A 17,039-nucleotide genomic window follows, 5' to 3' on the forward strand; every position below is an offset into this window, starting at 1 on the left:
AGGACCGGTTGAAAGAACATACTACCAACCCAGGAGACAAAGACGAATCAGGACCTATGGACATCGCCAGTTAAATACGGTGGACACAAGCTCAGGGTCGGACTCAGATGGCACCGTCAACCCACAACAAGAACAACAAAGCAATACAGGCACACAGCCTTTTTTAGGAATTACTACCCGCTCCAGAGGCAGAGGAGAAGACCACATGTCAGAAGGGGCGGGGTATGGAGGAAGACCACCGTACCAGCGCAGGAGGAGGAGGATGTGACAGTGAATCTGAGCCAACATACCCTGAGTGAACAAGAAATAAAGGTTCTAAAGAAGGGACTATCATTTGTACCTACTACAGCTACGAATAAATTCTCCACATACATTGATACAATAAAATTCCAAAGACAATTGAAATTGGAGGATTACTTCCAAGGGAAAACATTTGAGGACCAGCCCCACTCATTTAAGAAACCAAGTTCATTTGATCCTCCCACTACTAATCCTAGTATAAGGACATACACGAGGATTATACAACAAAAACTGAATGCTGGCTGCCAGATGAAGTATAGAAACAACATGACTACCTCTGACTGGGAGGCCATAGGATCGCTTACAGCTGATGATTCAATTGTCATACGCCCGGCGGACAAAGGGGGTGCGATAGTCCTACAAGACTACAAAGACTACAAAATGGAGATTGATAAACAACTGGCAGATACTGCGACTTATATGGCACTGCCCTGCGACCCGACCATTACCTACAAAGCACAGATTGATGCCCTTATTGAACATGGGGCAGAGATGAATTGGATTGACTCAAGATTACGGGACTGGATGATTACTGACTACCCAATCAGACCAATCCTGTATACACTGCCTAAAATTCATAAACAACTGGACCATCCACCTGGGAGACCGATTGTCTCTGCCAGGGGTTCACTCCTTCAACCTCTGGCCATGTATATAGACTCCATTCTACAACCTATGGTGACTAATATGAGGTCATACCTGAGAGACTCCACTGCATTAATTAAAGACCTAGCTGCACTAACCGAAATACTACCAGGTGATGTTCTGGCTAGTTTGGATGTAGCAAGTCTTTACACTATTATACCTCATGAAATGGGTATGGATATCGTAAGAAGAAGTCTGGAAAAACATCCCTACATTGGACCCCCGGTTGGGTTCATCATTGATTTACTAGCTCTATGCCTGAAGATGAACTATTTCAAATTTGAGAAGAGATTTTACCTCCAGTTGATGGGAACGGCGATGGGCTCCAATATGGCCCCGGCCTTCGCAAATCTCTTTATGGAACACATGGAGGAGAATGTCTTCAAGGTATATGAACATGAACAGGTACTTTTTTATAAAAGGTACATTGATGACATCATCGTGGTGTGGAGAGGTACTACAGAATCATTCCAGGAATGGGTGAGAAACCTGAATACAATGGGTGACCAGGTGAAACTGAAAGAGGTGTCAAGCTACAACGAAGTAGATTTTTTAGATCTAAGAATCTATAAAGAAGACTCTGGCCTGGGTACAACCCTGTTTAAGAAAGAAACTGACCGTAATACACTGCTGCATGCCTCCAGCTTCCACCCTAGATCTCTTATACAAGCTATTCCAAAAGCGCAGCTACTACGGGTTACAAGAAATAACTCTTCTGACATCAGAAGGAACACCCAGTTGAATGAAATGGAGGAAAGGTTCCGGAACAGGGGCTATAATAATGAACTGATTAAGAAAGCTAGAAAGGATATCACAGAGAACAGGACGAGTGTGGACCCCAAGACCAGAATGAATTTCATCACTACTTACTCCCCAGACACAAGGACACTGGGTATGACATTGAAAGAGAAATGGGACATAATTGAATCAGATGCATCATTACCATACCATGGGTATGGCCCTCCAAGAATTGGTTACAAGAGAGGGAGGGATTTAAAAGACATACTGATGAAAACTGACCCCATTAACAGTTACAGTAAAAAAACCTGACCCACTAAAAAAGGATCATTCAAGTGCCCCAGTTGTGTGACGTGCAATTCAATGCTCCAAGGCAGTCAATTCCGACATCCTCACACGAATGAGTTGTTTAAAATTAAACATTACCTTACGTGTACCACACAATATGTGATATACATGCTAAACTGCAATTGTGGTTTATTCTACATTGGAAAAACTTCTGATGACATAAAAAAAGAGGATAGCGAATCACAGAAGTGCCATACGAGCAGCCATCGATAAGGGGAAGAGTGACCAACCCGTTGCCAGGCACTTTTTGGAGAGGGGCCACACGGTATCTGATCTTAGGTTCAAGCTGATTGACCACATCCCACCGCTAAACCACGGGGGGGACCGTGACAAGCTACTACTCCGTAGAGAGGCTGAATGGATTTATAAATTGAACACAGTCCACCCACACGGCCTTAACATGAGTATCGACTGGCATTTCTTCTTGTGACATCAGAAGACACAGGTACCACCTTTTTGTTCCCTGTAAACACTGTGTTTACTCTCTGTGGTTAGTCCACAGAAACAATTGTGGTTTACTTATTTTTTGACTTTCTGATGTTCTCCATTGCTTTTGGATATTGTGGACATTGATTACCTGGTTTCATCCTTAAGACCCAAACGTGGGCAATTGACATTGAATTCTATGTCTATGTATATACCTGCTATCTATTGGGTTTGTTTATGTGAATACCTGTTTTTAAAAAAAATGTTTTTGGTGTGTCATATAATGGAGGTTGCCTTACATTGTGTATTTAGCCATTGGACATTTGGATATGACCGCATACTATATCTTATATATATCTTTTGTGTATTTTTTATGCATTTGGAGTATACATAGCGATCCCTTGAGTTGTGTTGTGTGTGCCTTTCTCAACCCTTGTTTTAATACAATAGGTTAATTGTTTATTTTTTAATCAAATTTGGCTTTTTGTAAACTCAAAATTTGCTTTTTTGATATACTATACATGTACTTTTTTATCCACTGTGCATGTACTCTTCTGTACAATATGCCCCCTTGATTAATTCTTCCGTTTACCATCCGGTGCTAATGGATCTACCAACTATTGATTAGCTCAATATTCCTGCATTTGACCGTGTTAGGGACTGTGTCTGTGCTATATATAGCAGATCAGTTATTTTTACTTTCCCCATATGAGTTATTTTTACTTTCCCCATATGAATTTTTACACTGTGTAAGGGTGTTCCTTACAATCTCTGGCTATGCGTATCCAGTGATCTCTTTTTCCAGCTCCTCTTGCTGCTGTCTTTAGCTGTTTGTTGCCTGTTGACAACATAGGGGCTTGTCTCCTCTAACCAATTAACTTTCACATAGCGATAGCCTTAGGGGCGTTGCTTAATTGCGATACGCATGTGCAGTACTCCAAGCTTATTGTATCTCCGGTAACACACACAACTCTCCGCGGAGCTATATCCCTCTAAACCCATCAGGTATTTATCTTCTCCTTATCTGTATGCATAGAGTGTTTTACTGGTTACTCCATGTTCATGTGCCTTGATAGCCCCTCTTCCTGCCAGCGCTACATTGATACTAATGAGATAAGTCCCAATACATATACCTTGGACACCCCCTGCTAATATATGCTAATGTATGCCTGCAGTGTGATTTCTACTTATAGTCGTTCCGCTATCTTGTCTACCTGCCTGTATGATGGGAATAGTATGCCCTGTATATGTATATTTTGCTTGCTCAGTATAAGCCTGTAATGAAATGTTTAATCTAAGCATTGCTCATTGGTCCTGTTAACTGCTGCCAATCCATAACATCTATCTATGCTGAATACTTTTTTCTATTGATATTCTGTTTGATCTTTAATTGTATCTACCGTTTGCATTATGATTCCCACTTGCTCTGTATATGTACATGGTTGCAATGTTCACTTATTTGATATATTGTGGTATATTTTGTTTTTTTAATTCATTTGTTTTTCATTTGTATGGGGTTTGTTGACACTTGGTGGTTGCCATGGCAACAATTTTGGCGCAATTTCACACTGGGGGAGGGTCTTATGGAACAGTATAAATGTTTGCTTCATTCTATGTACTCCGGTCTGATGAAGGGGTGTATTCCCCGAAACGTCACTGAATAAATCCAGTATTGTCAAGACCAGTGAGTGCTGTCTCCTGATTTCCATATATATATATATATATATATAGTATATATATAAATACCCACATACATTGATATACATATTTAGACATGTATATGTATGTATCTCTATCCTAAAGCCCTTTGTCTTTTTTTTCCGAACACCTGAGATCTCATATCTTTGAGCCCCTATTGCGTTGTATGCAATTTTTTTTAATAATTTTTATTAGTTAGTGTTATTATGAGTGTAATTGTACTTTTAAATTTTTTTTTTTTAGGTTGAAGCAGGAAAGGGTTACTTATAGATATTTTACCCCCTATATGGAATATAGTTCTTAAGGTACCAAACAGCAATGACACATACATATGCTTATCACTTGACCACTTGTTGTTTTGTTTTTGTTCTTTGTTGTGTTTTTTGTTCTTTTTTGTTTGTTTATTAAAAAAGGAAGGGAAAGATAATTTTTTATTCTTTTCTCTATGAAAATTAATATGCAAAGAATCTATGTTAACAGTCACGTTGTAGGGTGTAACAGATGAAGACTGATCTCCGATACTAGTATTAAAATTCCTTGATGAGAGATTATATAACATTGGATGGACATTGGGGACTATAATCTCAGTCTACAGTCAATGGTAAAAGTTGATGGAGAAAAAAGGAAGATGTACAATTGCTATATTGATGTAACACCTACTGATTCTGTGATGTACCGATATATGACTGTTTATTAATTTGTGATGGAATGTATTTTGCATAGTGACAATAAAAAATATTTTAACATAAATTTATTTTTTATGAGTTTTATGCAACTTTTTTGACTTGTTTAACAGTTAACCAGAGCTCTAAAATCATACTATCCCACCACGTGTTCAATTCAATTGCACTCATTTGAGCCTGCAACTGATATTTATGAAGCAGTGGTTTCATTTCCGCCCCACAATTTGCGGTCAAGTGCGGAAAGGTTCTCAACTTGTGAATCCTATCCACTTGCAAATTGATAAATCTTGCTCATAGTATTTCTTAGTATAGTCATTATTTTATTTGAGACTTTCTTTTGCCTAACCCTGAAAAAAGCTCTATGGAAACCAATAATAGCTCCAAGGGACTTACCTAATGCTAGCTGCACACACAGAAGTCCACACAAGATAATGAACAATGTAGCAAATCTATGAAGCATTCTGCTCCTAGACTATAACTAGACTCACAGTAAAATCAACTCTTTCCAAGCAGGAAAAAACAAGAATAAGGAGCTTTTGTGTGTTGTCCCAGTAAAACTATAGTCACTGTGATGTCATCAATATGATGTTATAATACACCAGATAAGGTGTATAGAATGTTCAGTAAAAGAAAAAAATTTCTTTGCTATTTAGCTGTTAATGGAACAGTTTAGCAAAGATTTATAGTCATACGTGAAAGAGTATGTATTAGCACAAAATGAATACTGCTGAATACATATTCAGCCACTGTTAGAGACAACTCACTTAGCAATATTGTTGGAAGGGGACAACATTTATACAAGGATAAGTAGAAAAATATTAATTACTCCAGGACATTAACTTTTTTTTTTTTTTAAAGTCTGAAATTCATATTAAGTCCATTGTTTTTAATGGACTTGTTCTCTAGATTCCCAAAAAAATAACTGATGTAATTTGTCTGTGAGATATCTGAAAAAAAAATAGCTTAATAAAAATGAATTGTAGTTATAAACCATGTTGTAATGTTCTGTAATTCAGTAAAGTATTGTAAAACCAAAGTAATAAGTGCTCATGTTATGTATCCAACTGTCATACCTACCTAATAGTAACACTCCTCCAATTTCCTGGCTGATAACAGGTCTCATCTGCGTCAGGTGGAGGAATAAGATGAAACCAATGGCAAAAGAGCGCATAGCCAGATGTTCAGATACTGTACCAGTATAAGAAGATAGGAACTCATCAATCTTAAAGTCAGACAGTCCAAGTAGGCAGCAAATAGGCAAAGGAAAGTCAAAATCTGCAGGCAAAAGGTCAATCCAATAAACAGGCAAAAACAGCATCAGTATTTAGGCAGGAAGTTTGTAACACAGAAGCGAAAAAATATCCAAATAAAAAGCAATAATCAAGGTAAAAAACTATCCAAATTCAAAGAATCCAAGTTCAGCAACCAGGAAAGGTCTCACACCCAGGAATTAATCCAATTAATGGGCACAGAACACAGAAAATCCTGGGTAATTATTGATTGACCTAATTTTTGATTTGCCACAGCTGGCAGAAAGGTGGAGCTCAGACTCGCTTGATTGCACAACAGCTCTGAATGTGCTGAATGGAGTGCCCACCCACTTTCTGACAGGTTAGGTGTCACATGATTAGGCCAATCATAAAAACTCCAGGGGAGGTAGCTAACACATCTTTGGGGTTAAAAAACTTTTTAAAAAAAATTAAGGTTTCAAAAAGCTTTTACAATATATATTTTTTAGATATTTATATATTTGCACTTATAAGCTACCCCCAAACCTATTGGCAGACTCCTGAAACTATATAGGACATCGAGATCCTCATGATAGAAATATTATTGACAGTAATAGGTTCTAAACACACTACTATGCAATAGAATACCGACTCCTGTTTTGAGTAATTTCTACCTCTGTTCACGTAATGTTAGGTAATAATTAAATATATAACTCCAACATAACGGTTTTATATAACTTTTTTATATATATTTTTACAAATTAATTTTTTACCCACAACATATGGATATCCATATGCCCTTATTTGTATCTTACAATTTTTTATATATTGTATTTGTATTTTTATTCTATAACAGATATTTGTATTTTTATTCTATACCAGACATTCTGAGCTTTAAATAACAATTCCAATTTTTATTCATATGTCATACATTTTTTATCTTTTTATATAATTAAACTTATTCACATAGAGATTGTTTTTCATGTAGTAACACAACTACAAGGAACAATACCATTACATATATTTACACTCATATAGGCAACTTTGCATTTTGCCAAGTCAATATACTATAACCCCAATATGCCAAAATGAGTTGGCACTCCCACTGGCTAATACACATGATATATATTTTTTCTCCTTTCGGATGTCACGCGCATTAAGCATGTCACTTCCGGTCTGCAAATAAACGTCACTTCCGGTGGGCCCTAACATCCGGTATAAACATCCGGTGAGCGGACACTAAGGAGAATGGACAATTTTTACCTAAAACTCAATGTACTCATTCTTGACATAATAGAAATGGGGGACAATATAATTATTAATTTCTGGAAATGTATTTTAAATGAGAATTTAAACCACAAATTTTACCGCAAATTTTTGGCGCAAATTTTTGGCGCGAATTTTAGGCGCAATTTCCACAAACCATCCCATTGGCTATCAAAACACACTTAAGGTGTAGAAGCCAGACAGCTGCTACCAGTCTTGAGAAAGGTCCCTGAGGACCGAAACGCGTTGGCTATACACTGGTATTGCAGCTCAGAATATATCTGGTGAGTAGAATACTGTTGTTGCCATTCTAAAGTGATTTTATTGCACTATGTCTATTTTCTGTACACTTTTTTAGGTACAGGAGGCTATCCCATTACATTTGATAACCTTTTAAGAAGAGGAACATCAACCCAGCACTTTATACACTCACATTTTGGAATACTTGGAATTATATACACATTTTTTTGGAGCTATTTGGACTTTATTTATTTCACCAGGATTTTGAATCCTTTTTTATGACACATTTTTTATGACACATTTTTTACCACACCCTTTTATATAAACACATTTTTATACACACTTTTTAGGTGTACACCTCACGATATTCATTCACTATCACATATAATATATACCTTCCATATGGGTTGCTGATCACAACTCATATTATTTTTTATATATTTTTATTCAGTTTTTCATCTTTTCACAAATTATTTTTAATATTTTATATTTTTTAACATTTTTTCACCTTTTTTGATTTTTACACCAACTTTGGACACATTATCTTTTTTTTTGGACACTATTGTTTGGATATTAACTTTGAACATTTGCTTTGGACATTTTGGTATGGGACTTAACCACTTGTATGTTACATAGGACATAACTTCTTGGACATTGTATGGGACAATCCATTAGATTGTTGAACCTATTTTTAACTGTATTTTTAACTGTTAGTTTATGTTAATAAAATGTCTGTTTAATACATTTCAATATTGCATCCTATATATATATATTTTTAATCTTTTACCTTTTAAGTACTTTTTTTCACATGGTTTTATATATATTCTTTGTGTAATACAATATTATATATTAACCTTTATGTATACACATTCCTAGTCGTGGACACCATCTTTAGCAACTCAACCCTCATCTGAGGGTAGTGTAGCGCTGTATATTGGCATTTCTTTTTACTTGTAGCTAACACATCTGCCTCATTTAGGGTGGCCGTGTCTTGAGACTAAGATGTGAAAAAGCTTGTGCCATGCAACCATGTAGCAGAACAACAACTTCTCATCTGCAGCAATTTCTCATCTCATTTCTCATCTGCAATAATTCAGTCTGAAAGCTTTCAAGAGACAGGTATGGTACTCTCTGGAGTTTCTATATTTACAGAATTTACTCTGGACTCTTTTTTCCCCCCAATATGGATTAGGTTAAAAAGGTGTATTACACTTAGATATGGATATGTGTGTATATATATATATATAAATATATATATATATATATATATATATATATATATATATATATTTACACTTATAATATATTTTATTTTACAAATTATGGGCTAGATTGCAAGGAAAGGGCTATTTACTGGGTGCACTTTAAATAACCAGCCATTACAAGTTACTGGTTAATGCTATCTCTAGCTCGTACTAGTATTTTGCTCTAAGCACGATTTACCAGAGATCAGACCTCTGGTTAATTAAAAAATGTCCCCCAATTGCCCCCCAAATATGTGTACAGTTCCTTTCTAAAAATTAAAAAAATAGTAGCATCTTTAATTTTTTTTTTAAATAACTGAACAAAGCAGTTATAAAAGATTAAAGTGAGGGGATGTGGGGTGTTAGAAAAAAAAGGCACTTAAAAGTCCCTTTACATTTCGGTCTATGAGGACTGTGTTTTAAACTGTAAATATATACTGTATGTATATGCTTATATACATATATATTTATGTGTTAATATGTGTATATAAATTATTAACCCCCATTGCAAATCAGGTTTATTGTCAAAATTGACAGACTTTTGAAATTGAAATAGCTCAACACAATGAATGCTTCAAGTGGTTTCCCAAAATTCTACTGAAAATGCAACTTTTAATGAATTCTGCAGCCTCAAAATTATTCAACCCTCTTAATAGAATTACTCACAACAGCACAAATATGCAAAACGGTTGTTGTGTCAAGCACACCTGATTTAACTAATCAAGAACTTCATTAGTTGCACCAGGGGTTCTTGAGCTAGAACACATGAAATACCTAGAACTGGCTAGTGGTTTGTTGAGTGTCACGTTTGACTGCATGTTAGAAATATGGCTAAGTCAAAATAATGGTCTAAAAAGTTAAGAGAATAGATAATCCCCCTTCCCAAACAAGGAATAGGATACAAAAATATAGAGAGGCACTAAATATTCCTAGAAACACAGTTGGAAGCATAGTTTGCAAGTTCAAAGTTAATGGAACAGTGGTTGCACTACCTGGGCGGGGCAGAACAAGGAAGCTATCAATGGCTGCAACCAGATTTCTGAGAAGGGAGGTTGAGAAAAACCCTCAAATTACTTCTAAAGACCTGCAGCAAGACTTGGTGGCAACAGGCACTGAGGTTTCCATTAGCACAGTAAGGCGTGTACTAAACGCAGAAGGTTTCCATGCCAGAACACCAAGATGTACACCACTACTGACCTAAAGACACAAGAAAAGTAGGCTCCAATATGCTCAAAATCATATAAATAAGCCACCAAAGTTTTGGGATTCTGTTCTGCGGAACAATGAAACAAAACTGGAACTTTTCAGCCTGATGGATCAGTGGTAAGTCAGGAGGAAGAAGAATGAAGCAAATGCTGAAAAGACACTCTGCCTACAGTTAAGCATGTTGGTGGCTTAGTGTACTCTGGGGCAGCTTTGCATCCTCTGGCACTGGAAAACCTGCAGCGTGTGGAAAGCAAGACGGATTAATTGAAGTATCAGGAAATCCTAGGAGAAACGTCATACTGTCTGTGCGGAAGCTTAAGCTTGGGTGTCATTGTACCTTCCAACAGGACGATGATCCCAAGCATACCTCAAATTCCACAAAGGCTTAGTTGCAGAAGTAGTCCTGGAAGATACTACAGTGGCCATCACAGTCACCTGACTCAAACCCCATAGAAAAACTCTGGTGGGATTTGAAGAAGGCAGTTGCAGCACACAAACCCAAGATTATTACTGAACTGGAAGCCATTTTTCATGATGAATGGGCTAAGATTCCTCAGGATTGCTTCCAGAAGCTGGTGTCTGGCTATGCACCTCATTTGCAGCAGGTCATAACAGCAAAAGGGTGCTCTACTAAGTACTAAAGATGCATGCTATGAAGGGGTTGAATAATTTTGAGACTGCAGGATTCATTAAAAGTTGCATTTTCAATTGAATATGGGGAAATCACTTGAAGCATTCATTGTGTTGAACTATTTCAATTGCTTTTGTGTGATTTGTTTAATGCAAACAGCTGAAAGTCTGTCAATTTTGACAATAAACTCGATTTGCAATGGTGTTGAATAATTTTAATTACAACTGTATGTATATATTCATATACTTATATATTTTAAATTTGCTGCATGACTTACCCCTGCACTAGGTTCTCTGCTGTGTCTCACGGCATCAGAATGAGTCTCCCATCGGAGCCCATGGAAGCACGAGCACAATGCTTCCAGTCAATGCAAGATCGGGTTCGCATTGCGCTTAACTTGTAATACCAGCGAATATTTGCATGAGTGGAGTGCAAATATTGCTCTTATAAAATAAATTTTGCACTCCACCTGTAATCTAGGCCTATATGAGGTTTATGTAAAGATAATTTGGAAAGATAATTATTTTTTTGGTAAAATATATACATACATATATATATATATATATATATGCATACAGTATATATATGTATATATATATATATAAAGATAGATAGATAGATAATATATATATATATATATAGGAATATCTATTTAAAAAAGAAGAACATTACATATTATTTTTACGTTTTCAGCTACTTAACTGCAAAGTGCTCGATTTAACTTATATATATGTCTATATACGTATACATATGCCTTTATGTGTTTATATGTGTATGTAAATATATATACACATATTAACACACACACACACACATATACCACATACATTAATATACATATTTAGACATGTATATGTATGTATCTCTATGCTAAAGCCCTTTGCTTGCCTTTTTTTCTAACACCTGAGATCTCGTATCTTTGAGCCCCTATTACTTTTTATGCAATTTTTAAAAATATTTTGATTAGCTATTGTTATTATGAATGTATTTCTAAGTTTACATTTTTTATATGTTTTATGCAACTTTTTTGAATTGTTTAACTGTTTTTCCAGAGCTCTAAAATCACGCTATCCCACCACGTGTTCAATTCAATTGCACTCATTTGAGACTGCAACTGATATTTATGAAGCCGTGTTTTCATATCCGCCCACAATTTGCAGTCAAATAAGGAAAGGTTCTCAACTTGTGAATCCTGTTCACTCGCAAACTGATAATCTTGCTCGTAGTATTTCTTTGTACTGTTGTCATTATTTTATTTGAAACTTTCTTTTACCTACCCCTGGAAAAAAAAGCCCAATGGAAACCAATAATAGCTCTAAGCGACTTACCTGATGCTAGCTGCACACACAGAAGTCCACACAAGATAATGAACAATGTAGAAACTCTCTGAAGCATTCTGCTCCTAGACTATAACTAAACCCACTATAAAATCAACTCTTTCCAAGCAGGAAAAAACAAGAATAAAGAGCTTTTGTGTGTTGTCCCAGTAAAACTATAGTCACTGTGATGTCATCAATATGATGCCATAATACACCAGATAAGATGTATAGAATGTTCAGTAAAAGAAACATTTTTCTTTGCCATTTAGCTGTTAATGGAACAGTTCAGTAAGATTTATAATCATACGTGAAAGAGTATTCTATTGTAATACTGCTGTATTTATGTTTAGCCACTCTTAGGGACAACTCACTTTGCAATATTGCTGGGAGGGGACAAAATTCTACAACGATAACTAGAAAAATATTAATTACTCCAGGACATGAAAAAAAAAAGCCTGAAATTCATATTAACACCTTAAGGACCAAGGACGTACAGGGTACGTCCTACAAAAACTGTCACTTCATGACCAAGGACATACCCTTTTCAAGTGCTGGAAACGATCGTTTGAGGTGGGTAAGGGAGGGATCAGGGGTGCGATGTGTCAGGTGCGAAGCTGATCTCTTCACTAAAGCTAAAATTAACCCTACAAGGTACCTAATTAACCCCTTGACTGCTGGGCATAATACAAGAGTGGTGCGCAGCGGAATTTAGCGGCCTTCTAATTACCAAAAAGCAATGCCAAAGCCATATATGTCTGCTAAAAAACAAGTCTGTCAAAAGAACTGAAATAAGGGGGCAGTCTGCAGAGGCTTAGATACAAGATAATCACAGAGATAAAAAGTGTATTTATATAACTGTGTTGGTTATGCAAAACTGGGGAATGTGTAATAAAGGGATTATCTTTCTTTTTAATCAACAAAAAATTCTGGTGTTGACTGTCCCTTTAATGTAATTTGCTTAATGTAAAAAAGTGCTAATGAGCCAAAAAAAAAAATGCCTAAACAACAATCAATTGAAACAAAACTTTACACAAGCAAAATTTGTCACTGCCCAAACCTATTCTAGAATTTTCATGATTCCCACAGTGCAAATAAATAGCTTTTAGAGTTTCTGTTTTGCATGTTTAATGTTGCTTAACAAACAAAAATAACCTTTAATACCACTCAAATACCACCACATTTTCCACAATATGATATTCTAACAATACACATCTACAGGCAAAATCTCAGACCTTTAGGTGAAACACACTCAAAATGATACACATTTAACTACTTTTCCCAATTCTAAAACTTTTAGGCTTAGTTTACGTGTGGAGCGTAATATTGCGTTTTTGTGATCACAATATTTTCGCTCCACTCAGTAACATACCTCCTAAAATTTCAAAATTCAAAAGAGGGACCCCCCCCGCGGCAAAAATTGGAAATGTGGTGGGCAGGAGCGGGGGCGGGGCATAAAAAAATAATAAGACCAAAGTAATATAAATAAAATTCTAAATAAAGTCTTATCTTTTAATACTCTTAGGCAGCAAATCAAACACAAGCTCAAACCACTGGTATAGCTATGTGAGCTCTGCATTTAATTAGCCTTTGCAGAGACAGTGCTAAATATTTTTATCTTAATTGGACATTTAATAATAGATTCTTTAAAACTGCTCTCTGCTTTCCTCATTAATATTTTAGATTCTGGCCTTTAAAGTTAGCAAAAATGCACAGTAGCACGCTACATAGCATACACTTACACATGCACATACACTACATAGCATACACTTACACATGCAGACACACACTACATATCATACACTTATACAGGCAGATACACACACACACACACTACATAGCATACACTTATACATACAGATACACACACTACATAGTATACACTTGCACATGCAATGCACACACACAATACATAGTATACACTTATACATGCAGATATACACACACTTCATAGCTTACATTTATTCATGCAGACACACACACTACATAGCATATACTTATACATACAGATACACACACACACTTATACATGCAGATACACATACACACACTACATAGCTTATATTTATACATGCAGACACACACACACTACATAGCATACACTTATACATGCAGATACACACACACACTTATACATAAAGATGCACACACTACACAGCTTACACTTATACATGCAGATACACACACACACTACACAGCTTACACTTATACATGCAGATACACACACATACACACTTATAGATATAGATAGACACACACACTACATCATATATGGGTATTTGTAACTCATTGTATGGGGTCCTGGGGTTGGCAAGCACATTAAATGGCAGTCTGAGGCTGCCACTGTTCGTTACCCTGGTGTTAACACTGCTCATCATATAAAACTGAAGGCATGCTAGTATTATCACCAGGGGTTAGAGGTCACCATTACCTGAAGTCAGAGGGTATACAACCAGCCTACTACTGCTTAACCCACACACCATTACTTTTCCACAACGAATCTAACAGGTATATAACCCTTGGAGAGAGAAGCCAGCTGCTTCTGAGTATGTGCCCAATAGAATTAAAACATTTTTTTTTAATGCATGGGGCAATGTGGGACAGATGGCTAGCAACCCGGGGCAGTGGAACAGACCCCTAAAATAGGGACTGTCTCCGCGAAAATCGGGACAGTTGGGGGTATGAATACATATATATTTATGTGTTTATATATGTATATACACATATTAACACATAAATATATTTGTGTATAAGTAGATACATATATATTTATGTGTTTATATATGTATATACACATATTAACACATAAATATATTTGTGTATAAGTAGATACATATATATTTATGTGTTTATATATGTATATACACATATTAACACATAAATATATTTGTGTATAAGTAGATACATATATATTGACCGCAAAAACACATAGACCGCAATGTAAAGGCACTTTCCAGTGCAATTTTTTTTCTAACACCCTACAACTGGGGCATATTTTTTTTAATTAACCAGAGGTCTGACCTCTGGTTAATTGTGCTAAGTGCAAAGTGTTTCAGCGAGCTTGTGGGAGCATTAACCAGCCCCTTGTAATGTATTTAACGTGCAACCGTAAATGAGCAAATTTGCCCCTTTACGGGCACACATTAAAACAGTGCTCCACTTGTAATATAGCCCTTAATATATTCTGATTAATCTGAAAAGTGCTTTATGAGCAAAAAAATTCCAATACATCTAGAAAATGTCTCATATCTTTGTATGAGCTAAGTATATTACTACCCAAGCCTATTGTAGAAGTATCATGAGTTTTGGATGCCACACTGCAAATTGCCGACAAATTTTCTACGATACAATATTACATTACGCAGATTTATAGAATTGGTAACAATTTGGTGGCAATTGAGTGATATTAAAGGTCATTTGTGTACATTAAGAAACGAGAAAAAAATGTGCTTAACACAATTTCTTTGCAATTTATTTTAATGTGATAAAATTTGGTGTTGATTTTAAGGGTAATTTTTGTACATTAAACAACATTAAGCAAGCAAAAAATACGCTTAAAGGGACAGTAAAGTGAAAATTAAACTTTCATGTTTCAGATAGAGCATGCAATTTTATACAACTTTCCAATTTACTTATGTTATCAAATTTGCTACATTCTCTTGGTATATTTTATTAAAGAGTAAAACTTATAAGAGCTCAGGAGTGTGCACGTGTCTTTAGTACTCTACGGCAGCAGTGTTTTTGCAACATTGTATAACAAAACTGCAAATAATGTTGGTAAAAAATGTTTTGTTAAATTATAGTAAATAAAAAAAGAAACAGATTGTGTAAAATAAACCCCAGCAAACAAATACTGCCACTGACATGTTTGAAACTTAGGTTACATTGTGAATGATCTGAGCATGAGCAAATCTGACTTCCTGTTAGCTGGTGTATTGCCATTATAGTAAACCAGAAGTTTATGACATCAGGCTAATATAAGATACACAGCACAACACCTGAGAAGAACTCAAGTTAGAAAAGCAGTGCTTACACTAAGATAGGTTAACAATTGAACAATCTTCAATAAAATTTAAATCCACCAAATTACATACCAAAAATTGTTGCAATTACTTGAACCAATGTAGATTAGTAAACAACACATCAGCAGGAGACTCACAGCGTAATTAGAACAGCCTGACAATCAATGTTGTTTAAGCAACGAGACAAGCAATGTTAATAAAGCATGATGTTATTTTGACAGCAAGTTAGGCAGTCCAGGTTAAATAAGCAAAAGCTGTTCTTATGGTTAGTAGACCTCGAAGAGCAACGTAAGTCTCAAACTGGGTTTAAGGGGTACAGAATCCACAAATCATGAAAACCCAGCCTGCTGTAAAGGGTGCTGCCGCTTCTAGTCCTGTGTGTTCCTCCTCCATAGGCAAATGAGTAGATTTAAGATATTTGAAACAAAAGAAACAGTGCAACCCAATTTCAAGGAGGTTTTTATTAACAGCATAAGAAATACATTCAAATTACACTTACTAGAAGTAAGTTCTTTCAAGAAAAAAGAAGTCACTAGTCCAGTGTTGGTCCTCGTGTTTTCTGCTGTTCCCAAATATCGGTTGCATATAGTGCTTACATCCGATTGGAACACTCTTTTGTAGCTCATAACAAGCCCAACGCGTTTCTCCCGGGCTTTCTTAAGAGCAATGTTCAGCTGGAGGAAACAAGTGTATTGACACAGCTTCCTCCTAATTAATTGTTGTGTTCAATTGCTTGCTGAAACCTTATATGAACAGAAAGCCAAATTAACTGTTTAAAGTTAATTTTTTTACAATCTGTACACACTTATTAATTTATAGGTCACATAAAGCATAAAAATAATACAATAATAAAATACATCAAGAGTACATTCATAATTTACAGTAATAAATGGCATTAAACATTTACAATGATAAATTACATTAAAAACACAGTTCATAATCCAAATATTTAATATATGCATGAATGAATGCAATTGTAATCACCCACATAAATTACCTCAGAAACACAGTTAATAATCAACTGTTAAATATGTGTGTGTAAATGGA

The sequence above is a fragment of the Bombina bombina genome, chromosome 5 (assembly GCF_027579735.1).
Source record: "Bombina bombina isolate aBomBom1 chromosome 5, aBomBom1.pri, whole genome shotgun sequence".
In the NCBI taxonomy this organism is placed as follows: domain Eukaryota; kingdom Metazoa; phylum Chordata; class Amphibia; order Anura; family Bombinatoridae; genus Bombina; species Bombina bombina.